Source organism: Dromiciops gliroides, chromosome 6 (assembly GCF_019393635.1).
Source record: "Dromiciops gliroides isolate mDroGli1 chromosome 6, mDroGli1.pri, whole genome shotgun sequence".
In the NCBI taxonomy this organism is placed as follows: domain Eukaryota; kingdom Metazoa; phylum Chordata; class Mammalia; order Microbiotheria; family Microbiotheriidae; genus Dromiciops; species Dromiciops gliroides.
The window spans coordinates 208,193,248-208,211,952 of record NC_057866.1 but is presented as its reverse complement, the minus strand read 5'-3'; the positions used below and the strand labels follow the sequence as shown (position 1 = coordinate 208,211,952).

Below are 18,705 nucleotides of genomic sequence, written 5' to 3'. Positions count from 1 at the left end.
TGACCAATTTCTTGATGTACCTTCCCAAACTTAGTGATGCTGGTTCTAATATAAAAGGGATACTCCATAATCCCACCTCAATGTTTACAGAAAACTCAATGTAAAAAGAAGTATTCTATATCCCTCACTCGATTTCAGAAAGCCAAGATTTCTCAGTTGAATTGGAGACCTGAACAAGATGGGAACAAGGTCTAGACATCTCTACTGAATCAATCATTCAAAATTGTGAAACTGAGTATGTGTAACCTAGTTGATCAGGTGGAGGAGAAGAGTACTTCAAGGTCCTGGATGAATTATAACACCACACATGGGAATACTAGGGTTGGCTGAGGAAGCTGTTCTACCCCATGGGTTTTATACAACAACAAAAAAGTGAGTTCGGAATCTGGCCATTACTGTGTCTGGCCAGCCTAGAGAAGAAAGCAGTCCAGCCAAGCCCCTGAGAGGGAACAGCTTTGGGGGATGGTAGGAGGTGTCTCCTCCCCACTTTGACTTTTGACTTCAAAAGACCAGAAGATCTGGATTTCTCATTGGCGTCATAGCATTGTCTCAGGGACAGCTGATAAGTGTCTGCTGGGGGAGCAAAGGGCAATTAGAATCATGGCTTAGGGATTCCAGGAGGAGGCCTGCAAAAAATTATATAAGGTATAAGGGAACCTTCATGAGGGCCCCACGATAAGGAGAAAAGGGTTTCCAGCAAAAAGACTTCCAAAGGCATTGTGAATCACCTCAGCTGCTCATCACTCCTTCTGAACTTGAGATTACTTTCCCTTGGTCTTCATATGTACTCATAAAGTAGGGTCCCAGACTTTTATTGGGAGGATGTTTTGTAATTGTTCTTATCATATCACTTCAATTAACCTATTTCTAATAATTAAGAATATTTGGCTAGTTAATATTGACTGATAATCAATTTGGGAAGCTCACTTTTGGGCTTCATCAGCTGTGGTACCTGAACCTTTTTATGTCATGGATCACTTTGGTAGTCTCCCTAAGGGGGTCCTATCACCCCCTCAGGATAAAAAGCTTTACATAATTAAAGGAATTGCTAAATTTTCATTAGCAGTTGGTGAAAGTAGAGAAGCAACTTTTTTTTCTCATCTACATTTACCCTTTAAAGACTCTTTAAAACTATCCATGCATCCTTTGGACATCTATGAACAACTGCAAGTTAAGAATCTCTGTAGCAGAGAAATCCATACACATCACTCAGGGCTACCCCACCCCCCAGAACCCTGAAGGGAGAACTAGTCACTCTGAGGGCCCCATCTGTCAATGCAAGTGAGGACTGGGAGAGTTTACACTAGGATGAGAGCTATACATCCTGTTTCTAGATCTGTCCCTAAAGCTCTGCCAGCTTGGGGCTAATCTCCTAGCATTTATATGCCATTGGAACAGCACTTGGGTCATCTCCACCCACTGGAATGGGATGTGCTGCGATTTTAATATGTCCATTTTTTTAAAAAATGCATCATTTATTTATCTGTTCATTTATTTATTTATTTATTCATTCATTCATTCATTTGTTCATTTATTCATTTTTAGGTATTATTTTTAGTTAGTGGAATAAAATAAGCATTTCTATAACATAGTAAAAAGGATGATTGTACATGAAACCACAAATCCATTATGTACAACTTGCTATGCCTGGCTAAGCTAATTTTTCAAGTTTAGAAATTACTTCTGCAAGATTCCAAGAAGTAGGAAGCAAATGATCCTACCAGGGCTAATAGGACTGACAGAACAAATCATGTGAAGATGCTCTAGGAAAATAGAAACCAACACAAAATAAAAAGCAAACAAATAAAAGACCTTAAAAAAAGAGAAAAGCTATTCTTTTAAGCTCAGTACAAAGCAAAAAGCACAGTTAAGATGCCCACCCTAGAGGCCTCTTGCTCATGACCTAAAAACAACCTATTAAGAAATGGGCCACAGAGCTGATAAGCAACGGCAAAAGGAACACCTGAAATAATACACCATTGCTCCTCATGGCCTCTATTCACCTGGGAACAAATGGACAATTTCGCCCTGTCTGAAATATATTCCCAGTAGCCATTTTGGTACAATGCATGGTGTGCTGCAGAAGAGCCGGTCTGCTCCCAAGTCTGGTCACTTGGGGAAAACACTATGCTTTAATGAGTGGTTCACTCACCTGAAAGACCCAAAGTATGCTAACTCTGGGGGACAGCATAGAAAGTGATGCCCTGGGAAATTTCCAGAAAGGTTGGGGAAAGGGCAGCAACTCAGATGTCAACCGGTGCCCCTGCACGCTTCTCACTCCTATCAAAAATCATCAGTTGACACCCTTGGGACTCTGAAACCCTACTTGCTATTTCCAGATTAGTGTGACACGTGCACTAAGAAAAAAGGATCATGTTTATCATACAAGGTCGGTCCATTTTACTGTGATGACCCAGTAAGTCAAGGGAATTGTAAAAGTTAGCTATTTCAATTAGGAATTTCCAACAAGCCAAGAGCTTGGAAATAAGTTGGAGGTTAGGTATGTGCAGGAAGCACATCTTAGTTTCCTTATTTCATAATGACTGATAATAGAGCTGAGTACAAAAATACAAATGGTTGGGCAGAGCACTGGTAACAGGAGTCAGAAAGACACAAGGTCAAATCAAGCCTTAGACATTTACTAGCTGTGTGACACCCTGGACAAAAAAGGTCACTTAACCCCTGTTTGCCTCAGTTTTCTCAACTGTAAGATCAGAATTATAACAGCACCTCCCTCATAGGGTTTTTGTAAGAATCGAATGAGACAAAAATTATAAAAAGCACTGCATATAATAGGCACTATATAAATGTTTACGCCTTTCCCGTCTAATTCCAAATAGGAGATGATGTGGTCCAAAAGAATCCCCCTTTGCCCAGGTTAACTGAAGAGGAAATAGAATCCTTAAATAAGCCCATATTAGAAAAAGAAATTTAACAAGCCATTAATGAACTCCCTAAGAAAAAAATCCCCAGGGCCAGATGGGTTTACAAGTAAATTCTACCAAACATTTAAAGAACAATTAATTACAATATTATACAAATTATTTGAAAAAATAGGTGAAGAAGGAGTTCTATCAAATTCCTTTTATGACATAAATATGGTGTTGATACCAAAACCAGGCAGAGCCAAAACAGAGAAAGAAAATTATAGACCAATTTCCCTAATGAATACTGATGCAAAAATCTAAAATAAGATATTAGCAAGGAGATTACAGCAAGTGATCACCAGGATAATACACTATGACCAGGTAGGATTTATACCAGGAATGCAGGGCTGATTCAACTTTAGGAAAACTATCAACATAATCAACCACATAATAAGAAAACTAACCAAAATCATATGATTATCTCAATAGATACAGAGAAAGCTTTTGACAAAATACAGCACCCATTCCTAATAAAAACACTAGAGAGCTTAGAATAGGTGACGCTTTCCTTAAAATAATAAGCAGTATCTACCTAAAACGATCAGCAAGCATTATATTTAATGGAGATAACTTAGAGAGAGGCCTTCCCAATAAGATCAGGGGTGAAACAGGGGTGTCCATTATAACCTCTATTATTTAATATTGTACTAGAAATGTTAGGTTTAGCAATCAGAAAAGAAAAAGGAATTAAAGGAATTAGAATAGGCAAGGAGGAAACAAAACTATCACTCTTTGCAGATGATATGATGGTATACTTAGAGAATCCTAGAGAAACAACTAAAAAATTACTTGAAACAATTAACTTTAGCAAAGTTGCAAGATATAAAATAAATCCACATAAATCATCAGCATTTCTATACATGACCAACAAAGTCCAGCAGCAAGAGATAGAAAGAGAAATTCTATTTAAAGTAATGATAGACAATATAAAATACTTGGGAGTCTACTTGCCAAGACAAACCCAGGAACTCTATGAACACAATTAAAAAACACTTTTCACACAAATCAAATCAGATCTAAATAATAGGAAAAAATACCAATTGCTCATGCATAGGCCAAGCTAATATAATAAAAATGACAATTCTGCCTAAATTAATTTACTTATTCAGTGCCATACCAATCAGTCTACGTAAAAATTATTTTATAGAGATAGAAAAAATAATAACAAAATTCATCTGGAAAAACAAAAGGTCAAGAATATCTACGGAACTAATGGAAAAAATGCACAAGAAGGTGGACTAGCTGTACCAAATCGGTACTATAAAGCGGCAGTCATCAAAGCTATTTGGTACTGGCTAAGAAATAGAGTGGAGGACCAATGGAATAGGTTAGGCACAAGAGACACAGTGGTAAATGACTGTAGTAATCTACTGTTTGATAAACCCAAAGACTCCCACTTCTGAGATAGGAACTCAGTATTTGACAAAAACTGCTGGGAAAACTGGAAGATAGTACGGCAGAAACTAGGCATAGACCAACATCAAGAAAAAGAACTGATAGAGTCTGTTTTTGTTTGTTTGTTTTGTGGGCAGTGAGGGTTTAGTGACTTGCCCAGGGTCACACAGCTAGTAAGTGTTAAGTGTCTTGAGGTCAGATTTGAACTCAGGTTCTTCTGAATCCAGAGCCGGTGCTTTATCCACTGTGCCATCTAGCTGCCCCTATCATTCTTTAAAATATGGCAGAAGTTGTAACACCTAAACAGCAAACAACCTGCATTTCTGACTGGGATTTTAATGGATTGCAAGATTAATGTGAGGGTAGAGTGTGCTACAATAGTCAACAGGATGATCTTGGGCTGTTAAAAGAGACAAGGAAATTGAGAGTGCACTATTTTGCTCTGGGCAGACCACGTGTCAGGACCATACTTGGTTCTGCATTTCAGGAAAAGCTTTGATGAACTGAAGAATGTTCTGAAAACAATCAGAAAAGTGAAGAATTTATGCCATATGGAAGTCTAGCCTAGTTGGATAAAAGAAGATTCGGGTAGAGCACACTAGCCCTCTAAGTATTTTGAGGTGCTGTGAGACAGAAGGGGGATAATATTTGTTTTATAAAACTGGAAGTAATGGGAAAGATCTGAAAAGAAAGGAATTTAAGTTTGATTAGAATTATGTAAACAACTGATTGGAGATATTTGGACAAGGTCTGAGCTTCCTTCAGAGTATAAATTAAAAATATAACGATATTTTCAAGGGGAAGATTTTAATATAAAATTCTTAAGATCAAACTTTTCAAGTGGCCAACTATTTTAGAAATCCGCACTTGTAAAACAACTGTCTAATTTCAGTCTAATGTTTTCAGAAATCATATAACAACAAGAAATAATAATTTCTTGAGTTTTTTGTCTATTTTTTTTACTGCATCACAGAGGTCTTCCTCTGAGGTTGGCCAAATTCATAAAACCATTTGATACCTACATATCTGGCTATGGTCATTTTTTTTTCAAATTACACTCTATGATGCGATAGGTAAGTGCACAAAGGATTTATGATTTTATTAGTATTGGGAACTAGTGTCTTCCAGACACAAAATCAGCACATTATTTTGTACTAAGCCACACTGCCTCATTCACAATATTATATTAAAAGGAATATGAGATCTGTGGCCTGTGTAAGTAACCAAGAGAACAATGATTAATGTTAATATATTTAAATTTTTATGTAAAACAACAACAGGAAGATTTGCACAGCTCAGTTTAGGCATGAGATTCAAGTATTTTTGCCTAGGATGCCAAGTTTCCAATTAAGACTCAGTTTTCAGGTTTTAAAAAGCCTGCCTGCCTAGACAAAAGGAAGAGGTACCCACCAACCAGTTTCCACCCTACCGCACTCCCCTGACCCTTTACCCCTTTTCATAATATCCTAATTCAATATCCAATTTCCAATTCAATATCCTTGAAGAAACATTCCCTTTGCAGTTCCATCACTCAAATCGGGTACTATATCTGTGGCTTCATTCATAAACTGTGCTATCAGTGAGGGGAAGATGTTTTAAGGTTATAGCATAAATGATATGTTGTTCTTGTTGAGTCATGCATGACCAATTCTTTGAGACCCATTTTGGGATTGTCTTGGCAAAGAGACTAGGGTGGTTTGCTATGTCCTTCTTCAGCTCATTTTACAGATGAAGAGACTAAGGCAAACATGGTTAAGGGACTTGCCCAGGGTCAGACATCTAGTAAGTGTCAGAGATGGATTTGAACTCAAGAAGATAAGTCTTCCTGACTCTGGGCCCAACATTTTATCCCCTGTGCCACTTAGTTGCTCTCATAAGTGAGATACCCATCTAAAATATGAGAGTTCTGAACAATAAAGAATTCACCAGAATCCCAGCAGTCCTCCCTCCTTTTCATGCATGCTTGGCAGTAAGTTGGAAGTCCCGAGACTTCTTATGATACCCCAACTGCTGGTTGAGTATCCTCTACTGATGATGGTTGGTTCTCCTTTTTCTCACCACTACTATTTCTGATGACCCAGGAATTCCAAAACTATGGGGAATTTCACTGTAAATCTTCCCAAGTGGAATTCTTTGAAGTAATCCTAGTAGTACCAGAAGTAAATGTTACCCTCTCACTTGGTCCCAATTAAATTACCTGTGATTCCCCAACCCCCCAACTCAAGTCTTTTCTTCCCTCTCCAATTTATCCTCACTCCTGATTTTCCTTAAATGCATGCCAGACCATGCCACTCTTCTTCTCAAGTTCCAGGGGTTTCCTATTACTTCTAGGATCTAATATAAACCCCTTTTCCTTGGCTTTCAAAATCTTTCACACTCTGGCTGCAGCCTAGCTTTTTAACTTTATCATACATTATCCCTTTTCATGTGTTCTAATGGTCCTGCCAAACTGGCTTTCTTACTGCTCCCCCCATCTAACACTCTATCTCTTTTTTACTGGCTGCCTCCCATTCTCACCTCCACCTCCCAGAATCCCTAATTTCCTTCAAGGCTTATTTTATATGCTGATTTCTGCATGAAGCTTTGCCCAACAAGCCTCCTAAAGCCACTGATGTAATGTCATGTAATGAATGTAAGGCTTTAGCAGAGGCCCAGCTGCTGGTGCCTTCCCCTCCGAATTACCTTTATTTATTTTATAAATCATGGGATATGGCATCTCCCCTGAGAGAATGAAAGGTGCTGGAGGGCAGAGAGGGTTTCGTTTTTGTCTCCATCACCTAGCACAGTGCTTGACTCACAGAAAATACTTAATAAATGCTTGGCGACCCATTGATTCATATCCCCAATTCCACGCCCCATGTATATACACTGTGGTAAAGATGAAACGTGGTGCTCACTAAGGACCCAAGACACTGGTGTGGGTTTGAATCATATCCTTAGAGTGGGGAGGTTCCACAGACAACATCTCATACAGTCTGTTTATTTTACAGATGGGACACCTGAGGTTCATGGTGACTTGCCCAAGGTGACCCAGGCAGTAAAAGTCAGAGACAAGATTTGAACCCAGGCCCTTTGACTCCATGCCAAGATTCTTTCTATCATATGCCCACTGGTTCCATTTTTACCTATAGCTTCAGTTTCCTCATTTGTAAAATGGAGACAAGAGTCCCTGCATCAAAGGATTGTGGTAAGGATCAAATGAAAAAAGTATTTTGTAAACCTGGAAACATTCTATACATTTCAGTTGAGGATCCATTTTGGTTGGAGGTGAAAGCATTTTAAGTGGTGCATAAATTTCAGCTCTTGTCAGTAACTCTTCTCTTTACAATTGCAAGGAGGGAGGGGAATGAGAGGAGTTTTAAAGAAATAGTAATTTGCTTCTATCTGATCACACTCCTCTTGTTCTCTAATACTTTTCTTTCTTTGTCTTTGCCGGGGCCCCTCTTCCTATCTCCCACTTTGTTTCATGGCACAAATATACACAGAGTTCGGGGCATAGCTAAGATGAGCTATATCTAGGTCACCATTAATCATTAGGCAACATCAATACAGTATCGGCTTTGCTTGGTATTCTTTCCAGATTGAGCCTGTCTATTCTAAAGGATCTTCTTTGGTCTCGGAAATAAAAGCCCAGAAATGAGCACCCGCAGCTCTAACCCATGCTTCTCCCTTTCCTTGACCTCCGTCTCCTTTTCTCCCTTCCATTCAGGTTCCATCTGCCTCCCCCAAAGTACCCCGTCTGGACAAAAGAATTCAAAAATGGGGGGAGGGGGTGGGGAAACTGTCAAAAGGTTAACATTTGTCAATCTGTTCGTTCCTTCAATAAACACTTATTAAATGTCTGCTGTATGCAAGGTTTGATGCTGGACTCTTAGAAATACAAGGAAAAAAAATACCTTGCATATGTCCAGTTATTTACATGTTGTCTCCCCATGAAAATAGGAGCTCCTAGAGGACAGGAGTAGTTTTTTGCCTTTCTTTGTATCCCCAACATTTACCACAGTGTCTGGCACATGTTGTTGTCATTGTTAGACTCTTCGTGACCCCATTTGGGGTCCTCTTGGCAAAGGTACTGGAGCAGTTGGCCATTTCCTTCTGCAGCTAAATTTACATATAAGGAAACTGAGGCAGAGTTAAGGGACTTGCCAAGGGTCACACAGATAGGAAGTGTCTGAGGCTAGATTTGAACTCATGAAGATGAGCCTTCCTGATTCTAAGCTCAGTGTTCTATCCACTGTACTCGCTGGCTGCCCCATTTAGCACAAAGCAACTGCTTAACAAATGCTTGCTAATTTGACTTAAGAAAATTATATTCCAACTGAGGAACACAACACCTGGCCATGCTCTGAAGAGACTTGACAGGATTCCCTTACACCATCACATTTCCTTGCCAGGAAGTAACTCCTTAAATAGTTCGGACTTTGTAAGGCTTTGCTTGAGGCCAGCCAAATTGGAGTTAATGGGCATCCTGTCCCACTCCTTGCCTAGCAGCAGCTGGCTGAAGCAACATGAAAGTTCCGTGTTATTAAATCTACTTGAAGTAGCTATGCTTAGTGACAAGGAACACCCAGATGGCTTAGTTTGGGCATGAGACCCACACCCCTCAGCTATAAATGTTGCCTTTTCAAATCAGATTCGTTTTTCAGGTTTTGAGAATACATCCAAGGGGCAGCTAGATGGCGCAGTGGATAGAGCACCGGCCTTGGAGTCAGGAGTACCTGAGTTCAAATCTGGCCTCAGACACTTAACACTTACTAACTGTGTGACCCTGGGCAAGTCACTTAACCCCAATTGCCTCACTTAAAAAAAAAAAAAAGAGAATACATCCGTCTCTGTGGCAACTCAGGCAGAATGAACCCCCTGTAAAAGAATGACTCCTGAACTCTGACTTCCCATTACCTCTCTGGTCCCCTTGGCCTTTAGAAAATAGATACACATCATCTTGTATGTTCTGTGAATACTGGAAATATGAACATGACCCTAAACTCAACTCTTCATTTCCTCCTTATAATATTGCTCATCTACCCAATTTCCCCATTACTTCCAACAGAACCAGATTCCCCAGGTCTATCCTTGAAGTTATATTTCATTCTTGTTTTATACCTCCACTCTTCCATCCACACCCAAATGTCTACAAAAGGCTCATCTCTACCTCTTCCTCTCTTCCTAGGGCACCAACCTTGTGCAGGTCTTAATGCCCTCTCATCTAGACAACTTAAATAACTTCCTTAATGATCTGTCTCCAGTCTCTCACCACTTTAATCCATTCTTTATGCTACTCCTAAAACAATCTTCCTCAAATAGCATTTTTACAATGTCATTCTCCTGCTTAAGACCCTAGAATGATTCACTGCTTCTTAGCATAGTAAATCTTAATTGTTTTTGCCTGGCTTTTTTCAAAGCCTGTATTCATTCAACAAATATTTACTGAGGGCATATTATACACGAAGCACCTTGCTTAGTACAGGAAGGTGCAGAAAGGTGTATGAGACATGGGATTCTATCATAAAGAACATACACTTTAATAACAAAAAACAAGATACATTCACAACTAAATGCAACATAAGCTACTCTTTGTTAAGTGCCACACAAAGGGTACAAATGATATACTACAGAATACAAGGGAAGAAAGGGATTATTTCTGGCAGGAGTGATCAAGAAAAGTCTCGTGGAAGAGGTGTTATCCATAAGATCAGCCCTGAAGGGTTTCAATTGCCAGTGGGAGGAAAGAGTTCCAAGCAGAGGGGCTAACATGAGCAATTGAATGGAGGAAGGAAACTCAGAGTGGTTCAGATTGGCCATAGCATATGGCTTCTGTAGGGTAACTGTAGAAGACCCAGATTTGTGAAGGGAAGCTCCCTGTGCAATGCACAAATTCATACAAAATCCTATGTGAGTAAACAAGAGGGGCAAGCCAAGTACTAAGTGGCGTCCAACAGGACTGTTCCTATTTCCTTAATACTCGTTTGAAATAAATGAAATCCTTTGACATTAATGAAAAATCAATGATTGGGGGAGGGAGGAGTAAGCAGTAAGGGGATTCTGTTTGCAGAACACTTTAGATACAAATAGAAAAAGCAAGATGGTCTCTGTTCTCAGGATGCTCATTCTAATAGGAGGAGACAACATATAGGAGGTTTGGGCTGCAATTTAGATGGAAAGATCCAGTAGTTTTTATGCTTAATATACTAGTAAAACTGCTCTCTCTCCAAAGTCATTAAATGGCCCCTTAGCTACCAAATCCATGTCTCTTTTCTTGGTCTTCATCCTCTAACATTCCACAAGTGCTTTCTACTCTGACCTTTATCTTCTCTATCCCCTTTCATTGAGTGTCCTGTTCATACACATTCAGTACTTTTGTGCCCTTTTCTATTCACGTTTTCTTGTCTCCAATTACTCCTCTTTTCCAAAGCCCTAAATGTTGATGTTCTTCAAAGTTCTTTCTTTGACCTTCTCTTCTCTCTCTATGCTTCCCCACCTTGGCAATCTCATTCACTCCCATCTCTACAAAGATCACTCCTAAATCTACGTTTTGGCCTTGACCTTTTTCCAGAGCCATGAACTTGCATTTCACCATACTATTGAGTGGTATAAAAGTGACCATGTCCTAAGTCAAGTTTATCTTCCTGCCCAACCTGTTTCTACCATCTGACTTGAATTTCAGTGGCAGTTAAAGCTTGAAAATCTGTTATCTTTTCTTTTCTCCCCTCATTCAACCTGCAAAGCCCACTCGTTCTCCCACTATGTCTATCTTTAAAATGTGTCTTTTCGCCATCCCATCTTCTCTATTTCCAATTTCACCACTACAATGCTCCATGCTAATACGTATGCTGTTCTAGGTCATCATTATCACATTCCTACAATCTTACAAGTAAAGCAATAATATGAAGTCTCCCTGACTACACTCTTTCCCCTTCACACATCTGTCAAATTAACCCGTTTTATGCATAGATCTGATTGTGTCACTCTTCTGTTCAAAATCCTTCACTGGTTCCCTATTGTCTACTTGTCAGGATGGCCTAATGTCTTATCCAGGCAATCGCGATCTGAAATCATCACTCCTTCCCATCCTTAAATTAGGATTATAAAATGTAGACCTGATGGACATTTTAGAGATCATCTAATCCAATCTCTTTCCTTTACTTAATGAGCACTTATTAAACAATTACCATATGCTGCTACAATGCTAAGCACTAGGGAAACCCAGAAATATTAGTTCCTGCTCTCAAGCATCTAGCAAGACACATAGAGTAGATAAAGATGATCTGAAAGGCAAGGTCCATCAGCAGCCAACAGACCTGGTAAAGTCCTCCTGTAGAAAGAGGGATTTGAAATGAGCCTTGAAGGAAGCCACAGAAACACTCAAGAGACAGAAGTATATGTGTTGGGAGGGGGTGGCCCAGCATTGCCGGAATTGGAATTGGGGTGACCTGTCCAAGGAACTGCAAGTAGGCTGGTACAACTGGATCACAGAAGTGACGATAAAGAAAGAAGGGTGGGAAGGGAGGGAAAGGCCAAGTTAGAATGGGCTCTAAATGCCCATCAAAGGAGTTTAATTTGATCCTGGAGGCAACAGAGATCCATTGGAGCTCACTGAGCAGGGGGCATGTCATTGTCCAGCCTATCACCCCAGCAGCCGAGTGGGGGATAGATCAGGGTGGGAAGAGACTTGAGGTGGGGAGACTCATCAGAAAGCCATTACAACAGTCCATGTGAATGAAGGTGGTTACAATTTTACAAACTCTTCGTTACCAACCCACAAAACTAGACTAATCATTATCTCCTATAAATATCCCAAACTGTCCAGCCTCTGTGACTTCCCTCATGTTTCTTCTCCCTGTGACTTGAACATCCTCAACAACGTCCAATTCCCATCCCAGCCTGTCAATGTCACCCATCCTTTAAGGTCCAAGTCAAATGTGATCTCTTCTCCATGAATTCCCAATAAGCTAAAGTTCCTTTGCCTCCCAGGGTAGAATTTGTTCTGTGCTTATTTTACAAATTTTAAACATATTTGTATTATAGTTATTTCTGTTTGTCATACTTCACTACTAGTTTCTATGTTCCATGAAGGCATGGCCAGCGTCTAATTTAATCTTCATAGCTCCCTCAGCAGTTGTCACAATAAGTATTGAATAAATGTGTTCGCTAACAATTAATTATTCAGTAAATGTCCTGCTGCCGAAAGGAGCACTTCTACACATACAAATGCTTTGGGCAAATCATTTAAGGACTCCGTGCCTCACTTTCCTTATTTGTGAAATGGCAATACTTACATTAACGCTCTTCTCACAGTTTCTTACTAGAAAAGCACTTTCTTAAGCTGAAAGTGTCAAATAAATCTTTACTAGTATTAGTTTTATCACCTAGTTGGAAAGCCTTTGAAATATGGAAACAGGAATGGCTGTCACCCAAAGACCAGCCAATCTACCTCAAATTGAATATGCTTTTCTAGTAATCTTTTTTTTTGAGGGGAGGGTAAGGGGGAGGCAGGCTCAATTCAATAAACCATCTTCCAAATAATGGAGAGGGAAAGCTAAGACAAACTGAGGTACAATTTCTACCTGCTAATCCCTGGAGAGATTACCCGCAATGATGGAAGTCATACACCTTTGAAAGTAATAGAACTAACTAGCTATGTGACCCTGGGCAAGTCACTTAACTTCAATTGCCTCACCAAAAAAAAAGTAATAGAACTAGAAAGACCCCCAAAGTTACCATGTCAGGAACATTAAACACTACAGTTGGGCATGGATGAGACATTGGCTGTCTTCCTTCCTTCCTCATACAGCCTTATACAAATTTACCTGAGAGTAAGATAATTACAGCAGTTTCTTCAAGTCCCCTGCCTAATTTCTGATAAAAGGAGGCACAGACTACCGTCCTAATAGTAAAAATATGAAAACCCACACTTCTTAAAATGAATACCCGAGAACAAGAAAAACAAACATAGATAGGGCATATCTTGAACAAAATAGTCCTCCTTGGGGTGTGCTGGTTTTCCCAAAGTGTCAGGAACAAAATAAGTTTAAACAAAAACCTTTGCAACAAGACAGTACAGTGTTATAAAAATATATTTCACCTCACATTGCTGGCCACTTTGTTTTTCAAGAACCATTTGCTCACCCTGCATTATTCTATAATAAGACTAGGAGAAGGCTAATTACACAGAATGCTTCATAATGGAAACATTAACTTTTTTGTGGTGGCAACAAACTAGATACAAAGTGGCTGTCCATCAACTCAGAGAATGACAAGGAAACAAGGGTAATATAACCATACTGTGTGAAATAAGAAGTATGAAGAATTCAGAGTGCAATGAGACTTTGACACATGTCCCCATCATCTAAGATGGCAGTCCTCCCTCCCCCACAAAGGGAGACAGCGGGGACCTGCTTCTGGGAGAAGACCTTCTGCATTCCCCTACCACGAGGGTAGAAGCAGCTCTGCCCACTGGCTACATGGAACAGCCTATAACTTTATAACCATAGACTATGATATTCATATTCACATTCACATTCACATTCTCTCTCTGTGTCTGTGTGTCTCTGTCTCTGTCTCCCTCCGTGTGTATGTGTCTGTCTCTCTCTGTCTCTCTGTCTCTCTGTCTCTCTCTCTCTCTCCAGTGTCCCATATCACAGGTGACAGGCTACCAGTCCACCCTAAACCTTGTAGTCCCAAGGAATGGGCTTGGGGTACTGGTCTGGGTTTTGGGTTATTTTTTTTTTGTCTTTTTAAATTCTCAGTATCATCCATAGCAACCTTGGAGGCAAGGTTCCAAGACAGATGTAATTGCTAGCCCAAGAGGGAATAACTGAGAAGCCAGAGTGTTGGGACATAAGCTCAGGGTATGCTCTGAATGTAGAACTTGGTGAGACCATGCTAAGAACTGAATTAAGCTGTAAACCTGATATTCCTCTCCCCAGAGACTAATGGGTAAGATGTCCCCCAGGTTTGGGATGGGAGGAGGAGAGATGTTTGTATGTTGGTTCTTGCTATAACTTGGAAGTAAATATTCCTTTGTAAAATCTAATCTGTTAAATGGTTAAATGGAACTATAGTGCAGGGATGCTTAAAACTGAGGGAATACAATCAGTGTTGGTTGAGCCAATGGCAGAGAGTCTAGACACCCCATTGAGGATACCAGAAAACCAGAAGCCTGGGGTTAAATGTAATATACCTGGCTTTCAGGCAATGAAACTGGTACAAGAAAAACAGGAAGATTTATATGAACTGACAGTAAAGTAGGCAGAATTAAGAAAAAATAAAGGAGACAACAATGCAAACAGAAAGAACAGTAAAATTGAATGGAGTGACTAGGCTTAGCCTCAAAGAAAGGTTGAGAAACTCCCTTTACTCCCTCCATTTTAAGGAGGAGTAATAAAGGGAGAAGGTGTGGTAGAATGTTGCATATGCTGTCAGAGGCAGTAAATTGGCATTTTTTCTTTCTTTTTTAATCATTACAAAGGAAAGCTCCCTGGGGGTGGCGGGGAAGGGGAGGCATTTGGAAACAAAATGAGAAGGAAAAACAAAATACGTCAATAAGAAAACTGAAATGGAAGTTCCACAAATCTTGACAAATCTTTTTTTTAATTAATTTTATTTTGGGGCTGGACAATGAGGGCTAAGTGACTTGCCCAGGGTCACACAGCTAGTAAAGTGTCTGAGGCCAGATTTGAACCCAGGTCCTCCTGAATCCAGGGCTGGTGCTTTATCCACTGTACCACCTAGCTGCCCCTGACGAATAATTTTTTAAATCTAACTTTAAATCCCAGTGACTATGACCTCAGACACTGATCTGAATCTATCATTTTAAAATGCTTTGTTTTTAAAGAGAAAAACCACACAGAACCCTTCACACTGTTGGAATCATGCAAGTCCTACACTGCTGACTGTGTCTAATGCTGCTATTCAGCTTTCTATAAAGGTGTGTGTTCATAATGAGAAATAAAATTTTAACTCTGATACCTGATGTAAAAGCATTTTGGTGAACTTGAGCTAAAAATTCTACAATGCATTTCAAAGTTTTGTCACTCATTTAAAAAGTTCTACAGAATAGAGGTTTGCTTTGTGTTCCTTTAAATGTATACACTGAGTAGTTTACGTAGGCGCTAAATTGGACAAGCTCTCCTACCCGCAGAAGCACTAAATAACAGGTTACACTTTGTAAGAGAATTCTATCCACTGCTGTTGCTATGGGTTACTAAACTCATCCCCTTTGACCACTGAAGTATTAGAGGAAATTGTAAAGAATTTCATTAAGCAAAGTCAATCTCCTGTTGGGCAGCAAGGCCAACATTTTATCCCCTCCGATTTAAAACTGAAAGCTCTTTAAAAGTTGCCAGTTCTGGTCACAAATAGAAACCCTGACCCAATCTTCATTTTGCATACACTTTTGTTCAGTTTCTTAAAAATTTCTCTCCTACATGCTCATTAGTTTTTAGAATGCAGGTCTTGCTTCAGATCTGACATTGCTTAAAAATCTTCGGTGACTCCCACTCTACTCACCTCTGAGATAAAATACAGCATCCTCAGCCTGGCATGTAAAGTGCTTCCCAGTCCAGCTCCGAGCTGCCTTTCCATATATTTGATATTATTTTCCTTGATGCACAAATTCCAACTAAACCACACTGTTTCCTAAACTAAGCATTCCATCTTCTAGTTCCTTTCCTATGCCCAGACTGACACCCCTCCCCATCCCAAGCCAACCTTCTTCACACCTAGAATCCCTCCCTCCTCACCTATGGTACCTAGAACTTTTGGCTTCCTTCAGGCTCTATTGAGGTACCATCTCCTATGGGAAAATCTTTCCTGATCTCCCCATTGTTAGTGTTTTCTCCATCCTGAAACCTCATAAAATGTATGTGTCTATATTGTATCCCCACAGTAGAATATAAACTCTCTGAAGGCAAGGACTATAAGGCAGGCTTCGAGGAGTCTTCCTGACTCCAGGCCCAAAACTCTATCCACTGAACCACCTAGCTGTCCCATATAAATGGATGAAATCCATGGAAGTAGCCTGAGACACAACCTTTCCCCAGTCACAGATTTTTTCTTTTTTTTTTTTTTTAATAAACTAAACACAAGTTCAAACTTGGAACACAAAGCTACAAAACCAATAAAGTTGTACCCTGCTTTAAGCATATCAGATATTTCAAATCCATTAACATGTATTTATTGTAAGCCTAGGGGCCCAACAGAGCAGCTAGGTGGCACAGTGGATGGAACATTGAGTAGAAGACATGAGTTCAAATCTGGACTCAGACATGAGGCTGTATCATCCTGGGCAACTCATTTAATCCTGTTTTCCTCAGTTTCCTCATCTGTAAAATGAGCTGGAGAAGGAAACAGCAAACCACTCCAGTGTCTTTGCCAAGAAAACCCCAAATGGGGTCACAAAGAGTCAGACATGGCTGAAAACAACTGAATAAACAACAAGGTTGTTGGCTGCTATGGAGAATCCCAGAATACTAGAAGATAAGGTGCTTAATCCTCAAGATTCAACAAACCAGCTGGCTATCAAAAACCCAAACCTATGAGGCAGATAGATCAGGTACAATGATTTACTTTGCAAAAGGATTTTTTAATTATAAGAGGATTCAGATAAGTTGCTTTTAAAATAGGAGGTCTACCAAAGCATTGAAATGATTTTACTTATAAATGGGATTCATAAATATCTTAACAGGAACACATTCTAAGCCAAGTATACAGGTTGTTTAAAAAAAAAAAAACCAGTCTTTTAAGGATGTGTCATTAAAAGCATGTAACATAACACACACATTGCAAAGATGCAAATAAAATAACAATGGGGTTTGTTTGCATTCTCCTGTGGTAGCTAGCCAGATTGAAGCCACCCACTTCATGGTAAATGAAACCCAAGCAAAATCCAAAAAAAGGAGAAGAGCTATTTCCTAAGCACTTGGGTGCACAGCACTGTGATGGGGGCTCAGAGAGGAACAGCAATGCATTGATTGAGTAAGTGCTTACTTGGTGCCAAGTACCAGACTACTGAAGGATGAGAATGCAGACAGTCTGCTCTCAAGGAACTCATATGCTATTTGACTGAATTGATTAATAATTAAAACAAGGCAGAGACCCTGCCCTTTGAGAGCCTATAATCTAGGCAGATAATATACCAACACAGAAAGCTATATTTACCATTATTGTATCAGTACATTGAAACAATAATGATGTTAATAATAATAAGAGGTAGCAATTATATAGGACTTTAAGGTTTATAAAGTGTTTTTCCATGTTATCTCATGTGATCCTCATAACAACCTTGGGATGTAGGTGCTATTATTATCCCCATTTAACAGAAGGGGAAATTGAGGCTGGGATAGGTTAAGTCACTTGCCCAGAACCACACAACTACTATGTGTCTGACAACCTGAACTCAGGGTCTTTCTGACTCCATGTTCATGAACTTGGAGCTTGAGGGAGAGAAGGGAGGGTCTGAAGAGCATTAGAGAAGGCTTCATGGAAGAGGGTACATTTTAGTTAGTCTTTCAAGCCTGTTAGGAACTTAACAGGAAAGGAGTGGGAAGCCATCCCAAACACAAGAAACAACCTGCACCAACACAGGGAGGTGTGAGAGCATCGTGTTTATTTAGAGTGACGTTATAGAGCATGACTTTGGCAGAGAGTGTGTGGTGGGGAATAAGGGGAGATAAACTAGAAAGATAAGATGAACCTCTGAATATCAAACAGAGGGGTTTGTATTTTAATCAATAAACCAATGGGGAACCAAAGCAGGGAAGTGATGGGATTACGCAATAATACACATAAGCCTATAATGAAGGTGGAGACAATGGGAAGGAGAAGGATCTAAAATCGAGAGTTATTTCTAGAGAAGGAATCAATAGAGCCCTGTACCTAACTAGATATAAGAGATGAGAGAGAAAGGGAAGAATGAAGGATTGAACCAAGGTTAGGATAGGAACATGAGAGACAGAGTGAATGGTAGGACCACACACAGAAAGAGCTACGTCAGGAGGAAGTGGTTTAGGGCAGTGGTACATCAGGAAAAGGACTAGATTGAGAGTCAAGACTTGAGTCCAAATTCTAACCCTTTCATTTAACTACCTGTGTAAGCTTGAGCAATGTCGATATCAAGGGAAGGGAAAGAGAAGAGGATCAAAGTTCAGAACTAGAGGCACTTTCTGCATCAGCTACTGGACTTGTCATCTTCGGGGTTGGAAGGAACTATACATTATCAATGTGGCACCGTTTGTTTGAAGGTTCTGAAGGAGGTATTCACTATTTCCCTGCTCCTCACCTTCCTCATCTGTTGGGTTTTTGTTGCTGTTTGGCCTTCATTCCCAAAGGGGACAATGACATCAGGGTGATGTCATGACTTGCACTGAATTGGATTTAAATGAGG

The 18,705-nt window shown here is 39.9% G+C and overlaps 1 protein-coding gene across 4 annotated transcripts in view; it reads right to left on the bottom strand.

The window, feature by feature from the left end:
* Positions 1 to 18,705, bottom strand: part of STOX2 (storkhead box 2) — a 337,214-nt gene that overhangs the window by 121,631 nt on the left and 196,878 nt on the right. The gene's annotated exons all lie outside the window — the stretch shown is intronic.